The following is a 25013-nucleotide window of genomic DNA, read 5'->3' as shown; positions in this document are numbered from 1 at the left end:
TTGGAATATGGGCATCTTTGCCTGGATTAAACCTGAACTCTCTTACTAGAATTTTCCCTTCTTCCCTGTGTAGAGATGCCTATGCGAAAATGAATAGCATTATATTGGCTGAAAAGGAAACTCTAAGAAGGTTTGCAAATCCAGAAGAAACAAACATGTGTAGAATACAGGAATTTTCAACACAACCAAAAGCATTATTCTGGTTTTATTTCCAGGAAGTAATTTTTTGGCTTTGCAGCAAGGTCAGTAGGAAATCCTATAGAAGTGTTAGACCATGAACATATTTGGTAACCACGTCTGAAAGGAAACCCTCAGGGCAGACTTGGCTTGTGAATACCATATGAAACTGGAAAGAACCTCAAATAACCCTCATGATTCAGGAAATATCAGAGGATAGAGATGTTGCATAAATGAATTAGTCGAGTGCCTGGAAGGAGAATGAGATTGATTCTTGAACAGAACAACCCACTTCATTAGAAGAGAAATAATTATGAGAAAAACTTTTAAGAAAACATTTCTATTCTCATACTGAGTTTAGAAAAAATATATATATAATCAATATCAAGATGTATCTTGATTTAAAAGATCTCACTCTTATATGTCAATGACATAATCAAGTTCCAGAGAAACTGACAACAATTCTATAAGAAGAAGTGAGATGGTCAAACTCATCATCTTGAAACTGTGATCGCACTATCACAATGTGATTTTTTTCTCAGAAGAACATGTGGAGAGGCTTTTATTAGGGTAAATGAATGAGTAGTCTGGGAAAGCTGAATATTTTTCATTCTGGAGTTGTCTTAGAGATCATTGCACGTTTCTTTTTGGTAAGAATGAAAAGACTGTGCAATATATGAAATTCAAAGGTGTAAAAGCAGGTAAAATGCAAGAGGAAAGTTATCAGCAGACTATTTTCCTGTTTGGATTAAGTATTTCTCCAGTCTCATTTCAACATTTAAGAGGCAATCCAGGTGCAGCCTTTGGCTGAGAAATTCCATATACAGACTGATGTGGAATTGCTTTCTATTTTGAAGCTATTTGTTTACTCTTTCTCTTAATGTCCACCACTGGCTATTTTCAGAAGATGTATGCCAAACTGACTCTCTGTCTGGCCAAGTGCAGTTGTTCTGATACTGTGTTCTCAAAATTACATAAGGATGCATATCTGCAGACCTGTGATGAATTATAAAGTCTCTTAGAAGGAGCATCTTCAGTGTCTATGGAAAGTCAGCTGAGCCATGAGTTGGGCTGCTTATGGGTCCCAGACACCAGGATTACATTCTGGGAGTGGAACTTGCAAGTTGGGAATGTGAAAGCCCTTCTACGGAGTCCAAACCCAAGACTCAGAGAGCTTTTAAGGAACAAGGGGGGAAAATACTAGAAAAGCAGCCTAAGGAGAGCTGGACAAATGCACTTCATGTCTTCCAAGCTATATACGGTGCTTTGCGATTCAGATTATTTTTGGCTTTCCTTGCAAACCAACTCTAATTCCTCTCAGGACTGAGAGGAATCAGAATCGCTGCTTTTGAAAATTATGAAAAAAAGTCCTGAAAGGACTTTTAATACAAGAGTTTGAAACCAGTACCATGTACCATGGCAATGGGTGTACGAAGCTATGTTTGTGCAGGAATGATTATTTTACAGGCTCTGACTTATGCTGAAGCAATCAGGAATACATGGAGAAGTAACAGGTTGCTAGCATGAGCAAAGACTTTGAAATTTACATCTACTGCTCCATGGGATAATTTTTTTGAGTCATTGCTGGTTTTACTGCTCATGAATAATGTGACCCCCACAAACTCATGGTGAGAAATTCTTGCCATTTAATTGTTGTGTCAATAAGGTGTAATTCAGATATCACATACTTATATATATTTGATTTAATCTAACTTGTGTTGAAGACATCTGTTTAAAATAAATTACTGAGGTATACTCTGCTACAAAATAATACTCTATCATTTTTATTAACTTTCTATATATTCCATTATTTTAGCTATTTTTGAATGGATTTCTGATCTATATTAATTGAAAAGCATACTAGCAAAGTAGGTCAAACCCCTGCTGAAATATTGTCAAGGCAAAATATATAACACATCTTCAATTCTAGCAAACTTCACAATGTGTTCTTAACCAGATTTGGAAGAGTGGGGTTTTTTTCCAGCTGAACCACAGAGGTGCCAGTGATGCTGCATACCTGACATGGAAGTTAGGCACCAGATCCCTAACAACAGTGCTCTGACTCTCCTGCCCAAGTATCTCATTGATGTTTCCCTTTAGTTTGGAATAAAGCTGTTTTTCAAAATCTGGCATTAGTATGAAAATTATTCTATCTGATATATGATGTTGAAAGAATATAATCACACTACAATGAAAAAATAGAGATTATTTGGGGTTCAAATCAGTGGTTCCTATGTTGCTGTTTCCATTACTTTTGACCTAAGCAACCAGTGACGCCTTGTAAGAAATGCCAGGGCAAAATTACAGCTCTAACTAAATGCTGCTGTTTCACTTTCAGACAATTTTTTTTATTTACTTCCAAAAAAATCCAGAGAAGATAGAGGAAATTCCTAATGGCACGTTATAATTTTAATCATGTAAGGCACATATATTTGTACCGAATTATGACCAAGTGACCTATGCAACAAACAAAGCATGTTATAGGGTACTCTACTTACTGGAGATGCTCACATAGTATCACAGTGCTGTTTCCTTGTCAAGTGTCTGAAGTGGACGAGTGTTGCTGTACAGAGAGATTTCAAACACAAGACTTTAAAGCTAGAGAGGCACTCAGCTTCCCTTAAAATAATCCTTGGCTTCAGAGGGCATTAAGACACCTGAGTACCTCTGAGAATTTACACCCAAGTGACCTATCCAAAGTCACAAATCAAAGCTGAGGCAAAGCAAGGGCCTCCTAAGTCACCGTTCTGTGCCCTAAGTAGCACTCAACCTCCTATTCAGCAACAAAAACCATCTCTGCTCTTAGGAGTTCAGTCCCAACATCATGAAGGACTTGACAAGTAAGTTGTTTGATGGGAGTGAACAACTCTAAAATTAAAGACTACTGCTATGAAAGAAGTAAGCAAAAAGCAGAACATAAGGGTATAGGTAAATTAGTTTGCAAGGCCAGTAGTCTTAGTAAAAGATCATAGGCCATTACAGTTTTCCCATCTGCTCTTTTTCAAACCTGTTAACTTCTATAGTCACACAGAAGAGAAAAGCACTGCTCTTGCTACTGTCATAATTTTTTTTCCTCTACCTTTCCTGTCAAAAAAGAAAGAACTTTTTCAAGGTAGGCTGTGTCTCACAAGTACGGTTGGCCTGGTTTCAGTTTGCAGACACTTTTCTCCTTTCTGGTTTTCTCTGCTAAGAGCTCTTATCTGGTATTGTCTTCTCATGAATGTGCTTACACACCAATAAAATCACCTCTCAGTCTACTTTTTGAGAAGATAAACAGATTGACCTTGTTAAGACTCATGCTGTAAGGCACTTTCTCCAGCCCTTAAGTAATTTTTGTAGCTCTTTTCTATTCCAGAGATTACTTTCCTGAGGACTAGCCTTCACTTCCTTACTTCAAATTTTTGTTCCATCCTTATTCTCCCCTTTCTGCCAATTTTTTTTTTACCTGTGCTTCTGATCACAAACTCACAAAGGCAGTTTCTGCAGCAATGCTTGCACATTTTCACTTTGAGGTCCTTTCCAACCTTACTACTGTCCACGTTATGGTCCCCAGTTCTGTCAGTCCATCCTGCAGTCATTGTTGCTACACGCTTAATTTTGTTCTTGTCTGTACTAGTGAGCCTTAAAAACTAAGCTAGGTGGATTCTCCAAGCACTTGGTCTGCATCATCTGCCCTTTCTCCCATCAATATCACCTACAAATTTTGCCAGCAGTAGTTGTGTGTTAGATCTTAGGTCATTGTCAAAATGCTGTAGAATATTTTATCTGTCATCCACTCATACAGGAATCTTTATTCAATGACCAGCATTTATCTCCATTCAAGACTTCTTGAGATTTTCACTCTAGTAATCCTCTGTCCATTTATCATCATTCTATTCATTTTACCATCGAATAATGTAGCTTGGAAGAGACCTCTGGAGCTCATCGAATATAGCCCCTACTCAAAACAAGGCCAGTTTTAAAGTTAGAGCCAGCTATTGTGTAATGTTTCTCTTTAAAGAATGTGTTGTGCTAAGTCAAACACATTACCAACCAAACAATGCTTCAGTGAGAATATGAACTCCAAAGTTCCTTCCATACTTATTTTTCTGTGTTTCTAATGACCTGAAAGTTGTTTGACAAAACCTATTCTCCATCGTCTAGTAGACTGACATTTATTGTATTTCCCATTAACAGAATCTCATAGCAACAAGTAAACAGGAAACTATTTGGTGGGAAAATTTGCACTCATTTGGTAACAAAGGAATTTTTGCTTTGCATCAGTCTTCTTTTGTTTCCCTCCCTTTTCCCTGATATTTGTGATTTTCCTATTTCTTTCTCAGTATTTCCTTCCCCTTGTAACTCTTAAAATTCTTTAAGAATTTACATTTCATCTGTGATCTCTTCGAGATATCAGGAGTGAGCTGGCATGAGTGGACTTATGTTCACAATGCACAGTCCATACTATGCATTAGCTCTACAGCCTTAGGTGTTTTACCTATATCTGTGTAACACATACTGGTGTATACTTCACTTTCTTTTTTTGAGAAATTACACTTAGTTTTGGGGGGAAGCCCATGCAGAATCATTTTCATAATTAGAGTCCAAAGAGGGTCACAAAGTGAAAAGTGATGATGAAAAGGTTTGCTCCATACACCTGGGTGCGTTAATTTTGCACTCCATCCCATAAATACTGTTATCAAACCTCAGGGGCTTTTTTGACTGTGTAAACTGAACTTTAGTTTAATAGACCACTTGACAACTACTGTTGTGACTCACAGTGAGAGAGACTCCAAAAGGACAGAAATAATGTGGGAGCCCTTCAGAGCTACACCTGTGTAAAAACTCAATACATGGTTCTTCTTCTAGAAACAGGCTGACTTAGAATAGTTACAGTGAGCAAGGTACCACAAAGTGGAAGAGAAAGCATCAGAGAGGGAAGAGGGACCCATGATTCTATGGGGAAACTACCTGAAATCTTTGGCTATGCCCATGATATTAAATTATGTGGGACTAGGGCCTGTTCTCTGGCCAGAGCAAATGGCACAACATGGCTTGCTTCTCCTCAGCTTCCTGGTTTTCATCTGGGAACAGTCCAGTCTTGTCACCACTGCCTGGTGGGCACAGAAGCAGGCATTTCTGTCTTATTACAGAACCACAGAATTACAGAATACTCTGAGTTAGAAGGGACTCACAAGGATCAACTCCTGGCCTGCACAGCACCATCCCCAGGAGTCACACCATGTGCCTGAGAGCACTACCCAAATGCTTCTTGAACTCTGCCAGGCTTGGTGCTGTGACCACTTCCCTGGGAAGCCTGTTCCAGTGACCAAGCACCCTCTGGGTGAAGAACATCTTTCTAATATCCAACCTAAACCTCCCCTGACACAACTTACAGCCATTCCCTTGGGTCCTGTCACTGGTCACCACAGAGAAGAGATCAGTGTCTGTCCCTCCTCCTCATGAGGAAGTTGTAACTGCAGTGAAGTCCTCCCTCAGTCTCCTCCGGGCTGAATGGACCAGGTTAACCAGCATTACGTGATCCTCCTTAGTGGCTGACCAGCCACGAGGTAACCCTGATCCTTACGGTCTTTACCCTCTGCTTTTGGAGCTGGAAATGCCACCTTTTGGCCCCACAGATTTGTGATCCAGCTGAGGTGTGAACTTCTGTGGTGATCTAATTCTTCAGAAATTTTCACTCAGGAAAATGTCTGTTATGTACTGTATATAAAAGACATATTATTACCCACTAATGGATTAACTTATACAAGAACCTATGGAATCTATACATCCTAAAGAAGGCTTATTTTGCCCTTTCCAGTTCTCTTTCTAGTCTTCAATAAATCATAAACACACACGTGCACACACACAAGAACATGGAATCGGATAGTTTGAATGAGTCCTTTCCACACACTCTTTTATAAAAGATTTATTCCTTTTGCAGTCCTCCTCATCTTCTTTCATTCCAAGATGATCAGTGAGGAAAAAAAATAGAGAACTGCCTAACTGTCAAGTTATGCAATTTTAAACAGCATTCTCTTCAATAATATTCCTAAATTACATTAAAAGTAATCAAAGCAAAGGATGGAGATAAAAGAGTTTGGACCAGAGAGGCCAAGAAAATAAGCTGAAGCTGTTCTTTGATGAAAGTGGTTGATGGCCATTGCAGTTCCAACTTTCTTTCCAATCATCGTTGCAAATTTTTTTTATTTTTATGTGCTAGGTCTGGACTCTGCTATTCACTTGATTCAGAGAATACAGAAAAGGTTAGGTAAATTCTCATGAGCTGTGTCTTTTGACATCAAGGTGAGTTAGTTAACATCCCATACATTTCCAACAGTGTTAGTACAGTGTAGTCTGGCTCCAGCTTATGTCTTTAACTTTGCAGCAGAGTCCAAGATGTTCTTATATCCTTTTGAATATCCATGGTAAGGACAAAAGCTTGTCATCATGGTACAGCACGAAAGTAGCTGGTAGATTGTATATCTGGTAACAATCAGAAAAAAAAGAATAATTAGACAGCTAAAGGGGAAAAATGCTTGTTGCTCAGAAGTGGTAGGCTTTCTCCTTGTGGTTGTATAGCAGGATTTCTATTAGCACAGCCCTGTGCATTTATTACTCCGAAAGCAAGAGCAGGCAAGTTTAGACTTGAATTTCTTTCATTTTATACAGGCCAGAGGCACAGAGTTACTGGAAGCTTTTTTAATGCTAGGTATGCCACAAGGTTGGGAGGCATGAGAAAGGGTGTGTTTTGGAAGCTAAGCTGGGTAAGGGCCACTGGCCAGCTTCCTTTTCACACCAGAAGTGCAGCTGGCTTGTCGTACAGACCTATGGCCAACTCCAGATTCAAGCTGCTAATAATACGTTATTTTTCTCCTTCAGGCCTCTTTATAGCTTTAATTAAATTGCACTTGCCTTCACAAAGTTTCATTTCCCAGCATGTGCAGTTTTGTCTGTTCAAATTCTTTTATGCCACTAGAAAAATTACAGTTCTACCTAACTACACTTGTTAAGGTGTGGGCCAAAAGCTCATCTCAGGCAAGTACTTGGAGTTAGTGCAACCACAGAAGTCTTCAACTCAGAGATGGTTTTCCCAACAGAATATGATAGAAAAGACAAAAGAGTAGGGAAAGGGGACTAACGTGACAATAATTTCTCTATTAGTCCGGGGTCACAAAGGAAAGGAATAAGAGAACATAAATGAAAGGATTAATGGACCATCTACTACAATACTATTCAATCTCTGTAACAATTATAGTCCACTTTACAGAGCTTCTAAAAACTTCACCTCTGTCAAAATATCTCTATCACTGGAAGGAGTGATGCTGAGTTTCCACTTACATGATCATTCAAACCTTAGTCACAGAGTATGGTGACCAAATTGTTTACCTCTGGATGCACACAGAGCATAATTAGATTGCAATGAAATTCGGGAATTGGCAACCAGAGCGTATTTGAGGTGAGTGACCTAGAAACTATTTTTGTATCCTATTACTGTGAGCCATCCAGTATGATTTACTTAGTGGGACAATTTGTGGCCCATCCTGCTTTCAGAAACTGCTAAAATCTCCTAGTTTTTGACACTGACCTGTGAAATGTTTAGTTGATACTTTAAATGAGGAACGTGACATAAATAGAAGAGAAAACTTTAATTATATATGATTATTCTTAACATGTACTAAATTTTCCATAACCTCAGACTTAGGACTCAGCATTTCTGATTTCAGTAGTTTGCAGTCAGATAATATGATGTCTATGAGCAGGAGGGATAAATTTAGATCTGAAATGAATTACATACATTGTAATGAGGTGCAGGCAAGGTAAGGGTTCATCAGCAATGAGTTATTTAGATGGAGATGAGCTGAAGGGCAATCCAGGAAAGATGAGGCAAAACACTGCATTTGAGGATAGATATTCCAGTCACTTTAGGAAATGACAAATAGGTGTTCTATTCCAGATAATGTGAGAAATGTCTGGTAAACCATTTTCAAAAAGTGATTGTGTAAGTGGCAAGGATATGGCAGAGCTAAACATGTGGGATTAAGGAACCTGGCAGCTCCATGTTGAAGGAAGACAGTGGCAAAAAAGATATTTACTTTGCAGATCTGTAAGACAAGTTTAATAGAAGAAATATGCAAATATGCTTCCAGATAGGATGAACTATTTACAAGTTTTGTTATGTTTTCTCTGGGCCCAATAACAAAAAAGGATTACTGTGAATAAAATGGCTGGTGCTCCTAAGAGAAGGAAAAGTAAGTTTGATTCACAAGAAACTTATCATGTTCTTGAGTGCTGGAGAAAGTGATGAGGAGACAGTGAAGAAAAAAATCTTAAATTTTAGTAATTTTTAGAGATAGATTTCAGATTCACTTATTTTCCCTACCTGTGTTTGGCATAATACTTAATTTTCTCAATACTCATAAATTTCTGTTCTTTTAGTTTAATGTTAAGGCATTATACATGTATCATATTCTGTGACATTTCTAATCTGGTCAAGAGTCTACACTGTCCCTTACCAGATGAATTTTCAAATATTACAGAGGCAATCATTATTAATATATCTGAGCTAAAAGGTCATATAAAAATGTTATTCTTCAGAGAAACAATAATTTGATAACGCCTGGGTCTGTAATGACTGCTGTCTCAGTTGAGTAACAAATCTGAAAACTGAGCAGCCAACCTCCCCCTTCCGTCTATGCCAGATAGAGTCATTAGCTGACTTTCGGTGCTGACACAGAAAGTGAAGAACTACCTATCTACTATCAAAAGGTTTTCCCTACAAGCGCTCATGCAAAAAGCACTCTGGGTGACTATTAGATGATTCACCAGTTATCACTATCTGAGTCACGCATCCCACTGAGTGGGTGAGGCTATGAACTTTGTCTTCTGACATGCTGTATTACTCTGACAAAAATTTACTCTGTGGTACCTAGAGTTGTCACAAATCTGTGTGAGGAAGGAATGTGGCAGAAGAACTGAGTAACAAAGTCCATCATGGACAGTCAGCTGTTTAAAGACAAAGACCTGGAGGTGAATCTGTGCTTTGTTGCAGTTGACTGGCCATTCGCCTGCAAGGCTCAGTGCCTCTGGCGTGTGTGGTTGTGGTGACAGTAGTGAGGAGCCTGGTACAGGTGTGAGTCTGAGAAGATCTGATGTAGAGCTTCTTACAGCTAAACACAACAAAGTCAAGTTTTATTCTCGAAAAAGGAGGTTGTGCTGCCTCTCTTTATCTTGGATATGGGGGAGCCTTTTGGGATATAATGTGTGGGCCACAGGAGGACTACTGAGACATAAAATTGATACCAGGAACAACAGCTATTAGCCCAATGGCAGAGGTAGGGAAGTAGTTATCAAAACTAGCCTGCGCTGCTCAGGTTCCTGACCTGTGCCATTAGATATATGTCAGAGTGGAGGAAAAGCTTGCTGAATAACCTGCAGAGTCCGAGAATGGTGCAACAGTCAGGGAAGTGAGGGAGACAAGTTAGAAATACTGGAGGAACAGCAGGCTTTACTGTCCTCTTGCTCACTTTTGGGCTGACCCTACAAAAACTGTCACCTCTGAACTGTCAAAAAACTCCTTTCTGGAGTAGGAAATGCTCTTCCTATAGATATCAGGAAGAGCAACTCTGTTCCACACATAAACTTCTGCAAATATGTGCTGCAGAGGAACCAGAGCTGGAAACTCTTGCTTAACATCAATTTGCACTGCATTCACTGATTAAAAATAGGGAAAAAACAAAACCTGCAGTGACTATCATGAGCAGTGGGTGAAGAGCATCCTTTACCTGCAGTGGTTGTCTGGGAAGTAAGATTTTCCATGAAAATGCAACAAGTTGGGTTTTTTGGGGGGGTGGGGGTGGGAGGTCCGAGTTGTTTCTGGTTTTTTGTTTGTTTGTTTGTTTGTTTGTTGGGTGTTTTTGTTTGTTTTTGTTTTGGTTTTTGTTGTTTTTTTTTGTTTGGTTTGGTTTTTGTTTGTTTTGTTTATGGGGATTTTTTTGGTTGGTTGGTTTTGGTTTTTTGAGGGAATGGGGTATAGTGATGGGAGTGTAGTGTTGTTCGTCAGTTTTGCTAAAAAAAGCATTTATAATTTATATCCATCTTACCAGCCATATTTTGTGGCTCTACAGGGATTTTCACAGGATGTGGCATCTTTCAACTGAACTAAGCCTTCTACCACTGAGGCCTCATCTCCTTTCCTAAACTTCGAGAACACAACAACATATGTAGGTTTGTGTCTGTTTGTAACTATTTTGAGGGTTTCTAAGTGGTAATAATTTGAAATATTATTGCTTTTCTCCATATAATTTGCCTGTAATATAACAGCTAAATATATCCTTTCTCACCAATGTAAAGGAAAGGGTGCTCTTGCAAAAGTTGTCAGCCCATGGAAGAGTTCTGGGATGATCTTCCTGCCTCATAGAGCATTTTATATGCAGCCTATCTTACATTACTTTTATGAGAAGCCAGGTGTGTAGGGAGAGGTAATGGCTTGTACTAACTGATTGATGTGCTAGGGAAAATGATACATTTCTAGGCACGCACGTCCTTGACTTTCAGTGTGACTAATGAGTACTAGACACAATACCAAAAGAAATAAGTGACCAAACACAGAAGGCTGAAAGCAGGGAGTTTTAAACTTGGCCTTTTTTTTTTTGATCTTTATTCTGGAAATTTGCTGTAATTACCTGGTTGGGGTGATACTGCATGCATAGAGCCAAAAGTTGATTAATGTTAATTTCAGAGCAAACAGAGACAGGAAAGGCCAATGTCCTCCACAACTAAAAATACACTTTCACTTGGGGACATGACATCTGTGGATTTAAAACCCCAAAATTATTAGTTAATAATGATTAGCTGCCCTCATATAATTAACTTGCTTCAGCAGTGACTGGTTATCCTTAAAGGCACCAAGTGGTGTTGACTTTCAGACCAGAAAAGCTAATCTAAAGCCACCTGTAAACCCAGGTGAGCCTCATTTCCTTCTAGGACATAGGACTAGAATTGTAGAGTAAAGTAAGGGTATTTTAAAATAACCTTCATACAGATATACACGCTTATTTTGGTGTCAGGGAAATCCCCCCCCAATGAGGTTTTATTAAAGACATATAGATTTTAATTTGAAAAACTGTCCCCTAGTTTATTTCATGCTTTGCTTATATCCTTTGCTCTGAGGGGTATCAACTTATACACAGAATACCACTAGACAGAGCTAAAAGCTGGGATGGACTGCTTCAGTTATCTGGTCCAACTTCCATAATCTGGAGCTTGTGATTACACTGACGTATCCTGCACCACCTTCAGATTCTGCTGTAGAGTTACAGTACACCTCTTTTCACATGAGGGAGAACCCACCATACCCTTCATTAAGATTCTTCCAAACTCTCATACCTCCTCAAGGTGGTATGTGTAATCAAATCAGCTACAGACTCCTTTTGGTTAAATTAAACACACGGTAGGAAAGTGTAGTCACTTGGGATGAGATGTATCTTCTGCTACCTAAACATGAGAAGCATCTAGCCTAAAGTAGTTTTCCACAGTTCTTCTGCAGAAAATGAGGAAAGACGATTCATTCAGAAGACTCATCCAACTCATTTTAGACACCTCCCTTAGAATGAGATGAATCATTCTCTGGAGATGATATCTGCCTCCATGAATTGCACTTCTGTTTTGGATCAGGTACCTAGCTTTTTGGTGACTGAAATTAGATGAGATGACTCTCACCAACACTGTTATCCAGAATATTAGCTCTTGAGAGTTCCTTTCTCTAGTTTCACCATCTTTTTTATTTTTTTTTTTTTTAAATATGTGTACCAAAACAGAATAGAATTTATAAATGTCTCTCTAACATTACAAATACCTCTTCATGTTGCTTCCCTACTTCTGCATAATCTTCCCTAGCTTATAAATCCAAAGACAGAAGTAGATCCCTTAGGTACCACATTGTGTGAAAAGTTTATTTTCAGTTAAACACTGGCCAAGATTCCTGGATCCATGTTCCAGTCATCAGTCTTACAAAATGTTGATGTGTTATATATTCTCCATTTATATTGATATTTTATACAATACAAAACTCCATCACAGGTTTGAATATGCTTTAGAAGTACATCTGATGTTATAATTCCTAGTGCTCTTTGAATCAAAGAATATGTGAGGAACAGAAATTTTCTTGTTCCCACTTTCAGGTAATAAATGGCTGGCCTGGTAACTTGAACCAGCATCAGAATTAGAGCCTATCCACACTGTTGTTTTTTAATATGTTATCTTTGCTGTTGGGAAAAACTTGAGATTTTTTTGTCCCATTTGTAGTAAAGTGGTAAACAAGAAGTATGAGATGGCAGAGGTATGAATATCCAAGCAGATTCAGCAGGAGCAATTCTCAAATATGGTAGGGAATTCAAAGAAAGTAGTAAGTAAAAAGTAGGTTTAGCTAAGAAAATACTGGTAAAAGTTCATTAAACCTATCAGATCTGAGCAAATTTAATATCTGACTTTTAATGTTCATCTGCTGTTTATGTAATTTGAAATTATTTCCCTTTCCTGGTTGGGTAAGATTTATAGCAGGAGAATGAATACTAAATAGTAATTCCTCTAACTTGGAGAGTAATTCCCTTGCTTATTGTAAATACTAGCTAGTCCCTATTCAGCTAGTCCCAAAACACATATGTGACACTAAAACCTGATTTCAGTTGTAATATGAAAGCACTTCTAAAAATTTTTTGCAGTGAGTGTCTATATGAAATTGGTGAAGCTGGCACATCTATTTTCATTTTGAAGCCTATGTTGTCTAGGCCTTAGAGAAAAAGAACACTCATTCTTGTGTTCACAAATGTTCACAAATGTTTTATTACAAAGAAATGGCTCCAGTTGTCTGTCTAAACACCAGAGTGACAGAAAATAAAAAAAAACAACAAAAAACCATGGCATGTTTTGCAAAGGTCTGAGCTGGTCTGCTGGATTAAGGAAGATAGGGCTACTTGCCTTCAGGAAGTCAAAATTTCATCCTACTCTCCATCCTCTCTGTTCCTCTACGGAAGGAATTTGCATGTTTGCAACTGCTTGGTTCACTGTCGGTCTTGTAGCCCTTCAGTGCACTCAGACCTGAGCTCAGTCCTCAGACACTTATGGTGTCTGGAAAATTGATGGAGAAAGGAAGCCACTGGAGCTGGAAATTGAATAACAAGCCTCTGTCTATCAGAAATGGGAAGATCTTTGCCTAGAATTAAGGTCCTGCTATCTGACCCTTCTGAGCCATGAAATTAGCTTTAGCATGCCTACTTTTGCTTCTCATTTTTTTAATTACTAGCCCCAGAAAGAACAGAGCCAGTATTTTAGATTGAGAACACTAGGCTCTTTCTTTCACATCTGTTTTTGCTACTGTCAGACGTCAGCCTTTGCAGCTGAAGTCACCTGGTTAATCATTCCTGCCTGGCCAGATGCTACAAGCTCTGTTCAACCTGTGTGGGTGCAGGACATACAGCAAAAAATCAATTGTTTGAAGCCCCTGTGATGTAGATTAGAGAACTGATCAAGACAAATTTCTATTTCTATTGCTGTTTCTAAAGGTCTATGGCTATTTGGTTTTTCAATGGATTGTTTCCTCCGCTTTAGCATTTTCAAGTGCTGTACCCATAACCTGTGGTTTGGTTTTGTGCTTTTGGCACAGGATAGGCCACTGAGGTTTGTGGATCAACATCTACAGCCTGACTCTGAGGTGCTGGCTGGTCCACAGAGTACCAGCTTGAGTTTTCTAAATGAATGGATAGCTGAGACTCAGATGGAAACATTCTGTCTTTCACCTCTCTCACGCTCCTCTCCCTCCATGCAAGGAGGAGACCTGCAGGGGGTTTCACATACCCTAGGATGTAGGAATGTCTTATGTGATAGAAATCTCCTCAAGAGAAGTAAATATTCAGCTGACTGAAATATTGGGGCAGTTTCCAATTATGGACTCATTCTGCCCAGATAAAATCATATTGCCAAGCCACTTGCAGCTGGTTTCTGAGGTTGGTCATTCTTGGACAGTGTCTGTAAAAACTCTTCTCCTTAGGCTACTCAGCCCTAATTAGCAAATTCCTGTTAAGAATGGATATATGCAATGCTAAAAATGTTGACATCTGTGTCTAGGCCTGAACTCTTAGGACATTTGCTGGGGCATTTTCTAAAGTCCTATCACAGACTTAGAGCTGGTCCCTGCTCTCCCCAGCTCTCTTGGGGAGTCTGGCATGGGTCCTCACTTCTACCTTTCGCTGCCTGGGTAAGTTACGTGCAACCACAGGCAGCTGAGTGGGGTATATGTGGCTCTGTAGTTCATGCGTATGTAATACAGGAATACTGCGGTTTTTTATGGTACAGTCACTTCATTTTTCCTGCAATTGCTCCTTAAAGTCAAGTTCCAGGCAAATGACTGAAATCCTCTCTCCGGCCTGTGTGTTAAAAAAACAAAAGTCCAAACAGCACATGGGATTTCTGCTGGCTGCAGTTAGCTGTTGGTAAGTGTATGGGGCTGGGCATCTGTGTGTCAGGCCCACACTCGATGTGAGAACTGGTCTGGCTAGTGATACTTCATTTTCTTACCTTAGAATATCCTTCACAGAAGGTAACACTGGAAGATAGAAGGTGCCTGGAGCAGCCCGCAGCAGAGAGAATATGATATTTTTGGCTTCATATACAAAGTAAAAATCTGTGTGAATTTCCCTCTATGGAGGGGATGTTAGCTCCTGCCCCAGCACCCAGGCAAGGAGGATGCAGTCCAGCACCTTTACACAGTGCTGCACTGGGCTTTTCCTCCTGCCCTGTGACCTCATGCTCCCAGCACATCTGGCTGGGGTACACCTTGATCTGCCATCCACCCTGTGTGCCAAGACCATCCGCACCAACCATCTGGGAAAGTAGCCAGGACAATTACTTATGGCCTGTATGAGAACTAAGTATATGAAGGGCCTTGCAACTCCTTCACAGCAAGTATCATACTCTACTGCCCAGCACCCTCCCATGCCACACACATCAGTGTCTTCTTTCACCTCCTCCTTTCCTGCAATGTGTTGCAGACACCACCTCCTCTAGTCTTCCACAGTGAGCTACTGATGATAGAACAGGGAATCCACAAGTGGAGGTGTAGAGAGAGAAAGGACACAGGAATGGAGGAAAGAGGAACCTTATGGGAAGATGTAGGTTAGTTACATGGGATCAGAGATCAGTAATGAGGTTCGTGGTCCCTAAGGTCGGAGACACCCATCTTGGCTGGCACAGTGCCCAACATTGGCCTTCGGCTGTGCTCCTTCCCCAGCCAAGTCCCTTTCCATGTGTCAATCACGCACACAGGGAAAACCAAATTGAGCAGTCTGAAACGTCAGCACAGATATTCAGAGGACCAACCTGTCACTGAGGTGGGCTTTACCTTGCCCCGACTTACAGGAAGCCTAGAGTATATTTTGTGTCTGAGTTGATCATTTTGTCACTCCTCCTGTGGGTCACCAAGAGAAATAGGTTGTTGTAAGACAAAATTTGTCCCATGTTAATGAATATCACATATTTTGCACCTTGTAAGTGCATATTGTTCTCTACTGGCTAAGAAGAAAGCTTGTTTTGTTTTAGATACCTACAACTGGCCAGGTGAGTTCTACCTTGTTAGGTTACTGATTTCCTCTGCAAATGTTTCTGAGGTGTTTTCACTGTCTAGGCTGTGCTTTAGGAGGTTGCTAAGACACTCTGAGGTGAAAATTTGCAGCTCTTATGGAAAACTCTCCATTTAAGACAAAGATGCCCATTTATATCCAGGAGCTAAACACTTAGCTCAAATCTCCAACTATGGTCTGGCAGTGCTTTAAAAATTCACTCTCATTTTCCGGGAATCTGATGCTGGCCTGTTACAATCAGCCCTGGCTGCTCAGAAGAGGCCCTTTATAAACACCTTTACACTTCTGGACCAGAGGTGCATTTCTGGGCTGTGAAAGGGGCCAAGGGCTACAACACAGAAGCACTTGTAGGGCCTACAAGACTGTACAGTGGTATTGCACAGCTAAGAGATGGTAGCCAACCAGCAATATAAATAGCTCTCTCAGCCTAACTAATGAGCATACAAATCTATTAACTACTGGATGAAGAGGAAATCATGCTGGGAAATTCTGATAGTTGGAGGGAGCTGAGACTCGCAGCTACCTCATTAGACAGCACACGTCAGTGATCTCTGGAGTGCCAAAAGAAATTAACCAAGAAACAGCTCATGTCCTTCTCATTCCCTTCTGCAACATAGATGGGGTGTTATGCATGTAGAGGGAGTTTGGTGTGGATGCAGACTTGGTTTTCGTTCCTGGGGAGATGTTAGCAGAGATAAGAGATAGAGATGAATATATTATGGCAGAGGAGTTCTTTAGCTAAAGACGTCTAAAGACAAGAGGACAGAGTAGAAAATGTATGGGTCACCCAGAGAGAGGGAAAAAGCAATATTCTTCAGTATATCTCATCACATATCAATAATCACCTATTTCTGAAAACCCAAGGGAAAAAAAAGGAAGTTAATTTTATAAAAGCTGTAAAGAAAATCAAGAACTCTTTTAGGACAGATTATTACATCTGGCAAGGAGATAGTTAAAGATGTGGAAGATTGTAAAAGGGAGAAAGAAGAAAATGGATGTGTATCAGGACACATTTGCAATGACATGCATCCAGACAGTGCTCATATGGAAAGAAAAGGTTAAGGTTTCAGATGAAGGAATTATTGTACTAGGTAGTCAGCACAATAGAATAGTTAAAGACTGGACAGCAGGAATATGAGAGGGGATGAGAGTGCAAGAGCTTTGGGTTATCCAGATAGTTCTAATTGTTGAAATTAACTCAGAGAAGATATACTCTAGTATAGACTTGGACACTAGTCTTGCACTGATATTTTGGAAGCTGTGTGAACTGCAAATGGGATACATGGCAAGCTGCTATGGACACACACAACAAATCCATCTGAAAGCATCTTGCTAGCAGATTCTCTAATTTACAGTCCTCTTGAATAGATGTGCATGTAAGCTGCCTTTCTTGCAGCCTGTCAAGTCCACAGCATACACTTAAATGTCTAAATGTATAATTACGCTTGGATTTCTTGAGCTAAAGCCAGGCTAAATAGCCTTGTTTCTGAGAAAAGTTACTCACAGTTCTGCTCTTAGGCTGCTTTTGACTTGGGTGGTTTGGCACTACAGGAAACAGGACTTCTCATGTGTTGCATCTGAAGTGTTTGTAGAGTTTCTTGACTAAGACTGAGAGGTTTTATATGTGAAGAGGGGCATCATCTGGGCATGCACTCTGGGTATGTGCGCAAATGAATGTTCCTGTGTTCACAGGCACGTGTACACAAGATGTCTTATGTAATTCTTCCCAGAACTCCACTGCTCATCTGCTCTGCACAGACATGACTGCACAGAGGCCTTTTATTGTGCTTCATAAATATGCGTCTTTGTTGTCTTATCCCCATTGGTTCAGATTCCAAGAACAGGATGGTTAACAAATCTTCTATTCTTTCCTTATCTTTCCCCCCCCCTTCTTGTATCTCTTGAAGTTTTTTTCTCCCCTTCTCTTTTCCAAAGATTCTAAAGCATTTTTGTGGTTCTCCCTGTAATGATACCATGTCTAAAGTAAAGTGCCTGGCAGACCACAAGATATAATATACATACAACTGGAGTATTTTCTATAACATCACAAAAAATTTAGTGGCATTCACTAAATTAAAGCCATTTTTCCCAAGATGATGCCCTGTGTCACCAACTTCTTCATCTGAAATAGCTACAATCTGTCCAAGCCAAGAACCATCCCAATACTACCTGCTATGTTGTAACCTACCCATAATCATGTTTCTTACTGCCTCTCCAACAATTTGATGACCAACCAGTTAATTGCCATTCCAAAATAAATGTACAAAGAACATCAGCTGAATTACATTAGTCAGGAAGCAGCATATTGTTGAGCAGAGAACATCAGTTTAGGCTTCTGGTGTTTTTTTCCGCATACAATCAATATTGTTATCTGAGAACTACAGATTCTATGCTTGAAAAGTATAATGATATCAGAAATTTCCATTAAGTAACTGGTCTTTGCTGATGTTTTATGTCACTTCTTCCTCAGTGAAGAGACATTCATTTAAATATATAAGCATTTTTATTTTTTTGCTCTCAGAGTCGTAAATGACCATGTGGGAAAATCAATAGATAGTCTCAAGGAACTTAGGAGAAACTGAAAAGTTGGCTAAGGGGACACCAGCGTAAGGAAAAAGGAAAGCAAGGAACAGTTCTGTCTCACAGTTACTGTCAGAACCAGGAGTAAGCTCAACGTGGGCTACCCACCTAAGAGGAATTTGGTTACTTGAGGAAAAGGTTATCAGAGGTGGTGTCTTGGATACCTGCGAGGTGGGCTTGTTCAGGTGGGTAGTCCCATTTTTCTTAAGTAAACTTTTGCTTTGCCACATTGGCTGAGCAACTGTAGAGGGTCCATGAGCTTATACCCCTGGTGCCTGTTTGTGGTTGAGCCCTGCACCAAACCCTGTTTGGGTACCTGCAGCACTGCAAGGCATTGATCTCAAAATAACTTCTGATTCTTTGGAATGAGAGTGGTAAAAGATGGACAACTGAGCTTGCTTCCAGGACACTGCAATATATGTGGACTCTGCAAAGGTATGTAACCTAGTTCACAGATCCTCAAAGTCTAGATAAGTTATTTCAGTTCTCCTTCAGCCTGCTATCTTGCAAATCACCACAGAAAGCACGTGTCTGATGAGTCAGAGAATTTTCTTGCACAGAAGGAACTTGAATCCAGTTCTTGTGTGTCGCAGGGTGGTGCCTTAACAACAGCAGGTTACTTTTCCTTTCTCTTTTTGCTTAACAGGTTGTAACATGCTTTTAGTTGTCCACATAACTGGTTGTATTTGTACCTATGTAGTCCTTTCCCCATGATTTGTCAGTGTTCTGCCTTGTAACAAGCCCTGCCTCTACAGACAATCTTAGAATAAGGTGTGACATACAAATATCCCCTTGTTAGAGGGGAGAAAGAAAGATGTGGAGCGAAAAACAAAAAAAGAAAAAAAAAAAGAGAAAGCTATGATTGCCTAAGAGTCTCATTTTGCCTTTGATATGATGGTGCATATGTTCAATCATTTAAATTACAATTTATTCATGCATTACAGTTGAATTACATTAATCAGGAAGCAGCATATTGTTGAGCAGAGTCTAGTAATAGAGCTTCATAGACTTTTTTCTTTTGCGCTATTTAAATCATCTTGTATAAGTCTTGCAGAGCAGTTCACTTTTCTCTTTTTGCAGTTCAGATAAGTTAAACAAAAAGAAAAAAAATAACTCTCCTTTGGGTTTCAGTGGATGAAAATGAACTTCATATTCCTGGGATATCTAAAAAAAAATGTCAAACTTTCATGACTCAAAGAAACTGAATGAAAGTGGTAGGAGGAATTTCTTTTAAACTGGTTGAAAATGGGACTTTTAGGAAGTTGATAGAATTTTGTGTCATTAGGAAACCTATTTAAAAAAAGAACAAAAATGTTACCAGCCCCCTTACAGTTTATTTCTTTATTAAAATCTTTTTAGCAAATAGATAAACTCAAATGTAGGAAGATGCATATATATATGTACATATAAATTTCAGACAACTTCTAAAATGGGATTTCCTCTGCCTGAACTTCTAAGACACTTGTAGGTGATCCCTGAAAGGTTCTATGGCCTGTACTGATTTGTAATTAGCCTGTATGTATGTTTGTCATCCCTCCAGTAATGCATATTCAGTGAAGTTTATGGGATACTTCTACTGAGATAAGAGAGAAAAGGTACCATTTGTTGGGAGGTGTCCAGGTAGTTATCAGTCATAAAGAGATGTGAAGAATATTGTCTGCTCCTGCAAACATCTTCTTGTGTGACTTCTGATGTTCCAAACTCAGTCTGACTCTCCTGGCTGAAAACCCCTTGCCTTCTAGAAGAAAGCTCTAGCCATAGACTGACGAAGTTCTCCCATTTCTGGACAAAGGCCCGTGCCCATGTTTGCCCAGGACTTCCCCCCAACCCAGTATCAACCTTTCTGTAAATTCAGAAAAGATTCTGGAAGGAAAACATACACCACCAGTAGCTGAACAAAGTTTTCCTCTGAAAATTACAAGCTTTAACATTAAAGAGAACTAAAAGACTTCTGCAATTTTTAATTTTTAATTGACATAATTTTACAGAACTGTAAGCATATTGTGGAACAATGACAAGTTTTCAGGGAAAAATTTTACTTGGTCCCTGAATTGTGTATATAGCAAGCTGAACCGAAGCCAGGGGGAGAGAAGCAATGTACAGTGTTTGGGAGTGACTCCATCCACAATTATAACAAAATAAAATAAATCAACACCCTGAGAAAACAAGTTTTATCAATTTATTTGTCCAAAGAATGGGCTGAGGATGCACAAAGTACTTCTTGGGCAGCAGCAAATTAGTAATAGCCACAGAGTTGCTATCTACACACTGATACATGTAATAGGATCAGGGGCTAATCCTGGCCCCATAGCCAAATGTTATATCCTGGTCTACATCCATATTAGCCAGGATCAGCCTTCTCCATGGCAGATGTGTCTTGGGGAGAACTAGCTGAAACTGTCCAAAGCAAAGCAAGGGAAGGAGTTAACAGCTGAACAGTATGACCAATAAATGACCCTTTATAAATATACTATTACAGCTACATCCAGAAAATAATGGGCCTTTTTTTTTAATGTAGTGTTAGAGATATTTCCAGAGGTGGCACTATCATCAGACTCAGGTGGATCATCTCAAACCTCAGTTTGAGTTGGAAATTTCTGAAGGTATCTGGGAGATCACTTTCCTTGTGATCTGAATTCAAACACCATATCACTGAGGCATTAATGTACCACAAACATAGCAAAACAAATTCCTCTGTAGCCCAGGTTGAATTCCTCTCAATAAAGCAGTCTATCTTTCATCTGTGGATGAAGCTCTTTATGGTATGTGAACTCTGACAGAGTTCTCCATGTATTTGCATTTCCCTCATGAGTGAGATACCTCACAAGCATTTAAAGAAGGTTGATGCTATAGCTGAACAAACTGCACACAGGGGCATGTGGTAAAGTGTGCTGGCTCCTTCTCTAAAAACCTGTGCCAAAGGACATCGTGATCTTCATATGCCCATTCCCCTGTTCAGCACAGAACAACATATTTAAGACATACAGTGTTACAATAGTTAATTAGAGTTTATGCTATTTTCATGAAGAGTAAGAAATGATGATAAATACATGAATAATGACCTGGGAATGGATCAGCTATTTTATCATAAATGAATGTCAATGAACTGTAATTTTCTGCTTTAGGAGGATTCCTGCACCTGGTAATATCCTTAATAAACATTAATTAAAAGGTTAATCTGTTGTAGAAATTACTTTTCTCTGAAGCCACCTGAAATCAATTTGAACCCAATTACAAGCAGTTATCTATTGTTTATGTGGTTAAAGATTAGAGAATACATTTCTGCTTGTCAGGAGCCATCAGAGCATGTTTTGAATGTCATGATCAGAGGTGATTCTGAATATTTGAATGCACTTTAATGAGCATAGAAAAACCATTAGAAAATGTAATCAGTCGTATTTGATGACTTGACCTTGGAACTTTGATAACAAGGAGTCTAATCATTTCTGTCTTAAGTGCCAACAGGATTTGCTCTTGAAATCAATTGACCATTACTTGCTCACTGAGAGTGTAATATTCCTTGGCAAAAAGTATAAATTACAAAAATTCAGCAAGTTATATAACTAGGTTCAGAATAACTATCTCTCACAGACTTGTGAAATATGAGATGCAGCTGAAAAGTGATCAAAGATAATACTCTTCAAAGAAGTTTGGAGAAAAGCAGCAGCAAAGTTCTGCTCTGTACCTGTACTGAACATTGAGCTGCAAAATACTCTGCACCAGCAAGGGTACATGTGTTGCCTTATTTTAATGGAAAAAGGTTTCAGTTTGATAAATGCATAATTTGCATCCATTTGCATCCCATGTTGATTGGAACTTGCTCTTCCTGCTGGACAGGAAGACCTGCACTTTCACACATAACACACAGGAGCCAGTTGAAGAAATAAAGGACCAAGGTCTTAATACCTTTTCCCACAAAGGATAGGTAAATATTTGTGCCTCTCACATAAAAGTTATGCCCATATTTCTCATCATAGGTTTCCACAGAATCACAGAATCAAGTAGGTTGGAAAAGATCTCTGAGACCATCAAGTCCAAACTTTGACCAAACACCATCATGTTAACTAGACAATGGCACTAAATGCCATGTCCAGTCTTTCCTTAAACACCTCCGGGGATGGTGAATCCACCACCTTCCTGGAGAGTTCATTCCAATGTTTGATCACCCTTTCTGTGAAGAAATTCCTGCTAATGTCCAACCTGAACCTCTCCCGGGACAGCTGAAGGCTATGCTCTCTTGTCCTGTCACTAGGTACCTGGAAGAAGAGGCCAACACCCACCTGGTTACAATCTCCTGTCAGGTAGTTCTAGAGCGGGATAAGGTCCCCCCTGAGCCTCCTTTTCCCCAGGCTAAACACCCCCAGCTCCCTCAGCTACTTCTCATAACACCAGACCCTTCAGGAGCTTCATTGCCCTTCTCTGGACTCGCTCCAGCACCTCAGTGTCCTTCCTGAATTGAGAGGCCCAGAACTGGACACAGAACTTGAGGTGCAACCTCACCAGTGCTGAGTACAGGGGGACAATCACTTCTAGATCAAGCAGATGCTTGTGCTTGACTGTAATTTCACCCATATGAGTAACTAGTTTGAAACCAGAGTATGTACTTGTTTAAGCACAGAATTTATACCAAGTGACTCAGGATGTTTGAAAATTTAGGCTCCTCTTCTGTCATCAGTGGAGGAAGAGAGAAAGTGAAGGAGAGTTGCAACTCCAGAAAGTGATTCTCTTATTCAAAGATAGACACTAAATACAACTGGAAGCAATTTCCCACTGGAGGGATTGAATTTCCTCTTCATTAACACAAAGGGAATCTAGAGGAAAGAGCTTAGAATTTGGCTGACTATGGGTGAGATTTGTAGGACTTAGATTCATATACACAGCAAATTTCAGCCTTTCTGTATTCACTGATTCTTTAGGATGACAATTTTTGAGAACTTAAGAGAGTTAATTTAGGCATATAAACACAAGCAATAGAAGATCTCATGTATTTCCAGCAGACTGTCCTATTGTAATGAAAGGGTCTCAAAATAAATGGCTACCCATTTGGAGGGAATAGTGACATTTCAGCATGTAATCAGAAACAACATACTCAAACAGACATATTAGAAGTATTTTAATGAACTGCTGTACTTAGCGGTAAAATGCAGGCATGTCATGACAGCTAAAACACACTTTTATTACATTTGTGAAGTGGTGAAGAGGATTTCAAAAGTAAAATCTGATTTTAAAATTCCTCCAATCCAGTCATAAAGCCTTTCCCCCAAACCTCTGAACACACACAGAGGCAGTTTTCATTACAGGCATTATGTTGCACTCATTGGCTATATTCCTTATCATTTGATAACATTTGTAAAATTCAATTAGATTCCTAACCAGAGAAATGATGACTGATAATTTCAAACTAACTGAAATTTTGCAAAATCATAATCAGCTTGTTGAAGGTAAAATCTTCCATTCTGTGACTCAAAATGCTGAGTTTCCAATAAATCAGTAGAAGAAATAAATTGTATTAAATTTCCAATGTAGATAATAGAAGATTGGAATTTAATGGAATAATTATGAATGATTTGTTTCCTTTTATTTATTTATTTTTAACATGGTAATTTTTTTAAATTAGCAACTTGACAGCTTTAATGAGTACATCTCCACATCAAAAATAAGCACAGATTGTACTTTGTTTAAGGTGGGGAAGCACCAAGAGTACTAGAGAGGAACGGGGACAAAAATCCCAACATTAATTTCTCACTATGAGTTTCCAGTTCAAAGTGTCTGAAAGCTGTGCAATGATTTCATGAAAAAGTATTGTAATTTAGTTCACACAGCTCTCTGTAGATGTAAAATACTAGCTGTACAGTCCACTGACAAGAGAAACTTGGCCTCTGGCATGTGCCTCTTCCTGGGAGCCACAGTGGAAGTATGTCCCTGGCTGTGGTCCAGTGCAGGGACTGGGGGTATCAGTCGCTCCAGCTGTTCAGGGTTTTGGTGAGAAAAGTGTCTCTTTTAGATTGAACTTCAGCAAATTATGCAAAGAATGAAAATGAAATCTGAGGAGGAGTTACCTCTTTGTCAATATATTAACAGACCCATTCATCAAGCTCCATCAAATTTTAGACCTTAAGGCTGTTGTATACAATTCTCAGTTTCAGTTTCACCTAATGCCTTTTAGTTTAGTATTAATTATATTGGTATTATCTTGTGTGTTGATATCTTGATATCAATGCCCAACTACCCCCCCATTGCACATTATAATGCATTTTTTTATTTGGTTTTACTACATCACTGGGCTGTTTAAGTTGATATTTTCCATGTCATGAGTCTGTCTGAAATATTGCCACTCTGTTCCAAGGACTTCTGAGAGTTTAAGGGAAGACTATCTCTGTATTATATCTTGGTGAACTTTTTCTTTCTAAAGTGCTTGCATTCCCACAAGAGAAGGGGAAAAGGCTTGAAATTTGACAGGAGGGGCCTCCCTTGCAGAAATACACCATGTGTTGCATCCAGGATAATCTGTCCAAATTTGGCCAAGTTATAAACCTTTGAAAAATGATTTGTAGGCTGCTGGCAGCAAAGAACTCTGACCATGCAGAGCGTGTCTCCCTGTGAAAGCAGGGACTGAACACACACTTCACTGCAATCATGGGC

Source organism: Corapipo altera, unplaced genomic scaffold (assembly GCF_003945725.1).
Source record: "Corapipo altera isolate COAL_440 unplaced genomic scaffold, ASM394572v1 0, whole genome shotgun sequence".
NCBI lineage: Eukaryota > Metazoa > Chordata > Aves > Passeriformes > Pipridae > Corapipo > Corapipo altera.
The sequence above is the reverse complement of the archived record's forward strand: the minus strand, read 5'-3'. Positions refer to the sequence as shown.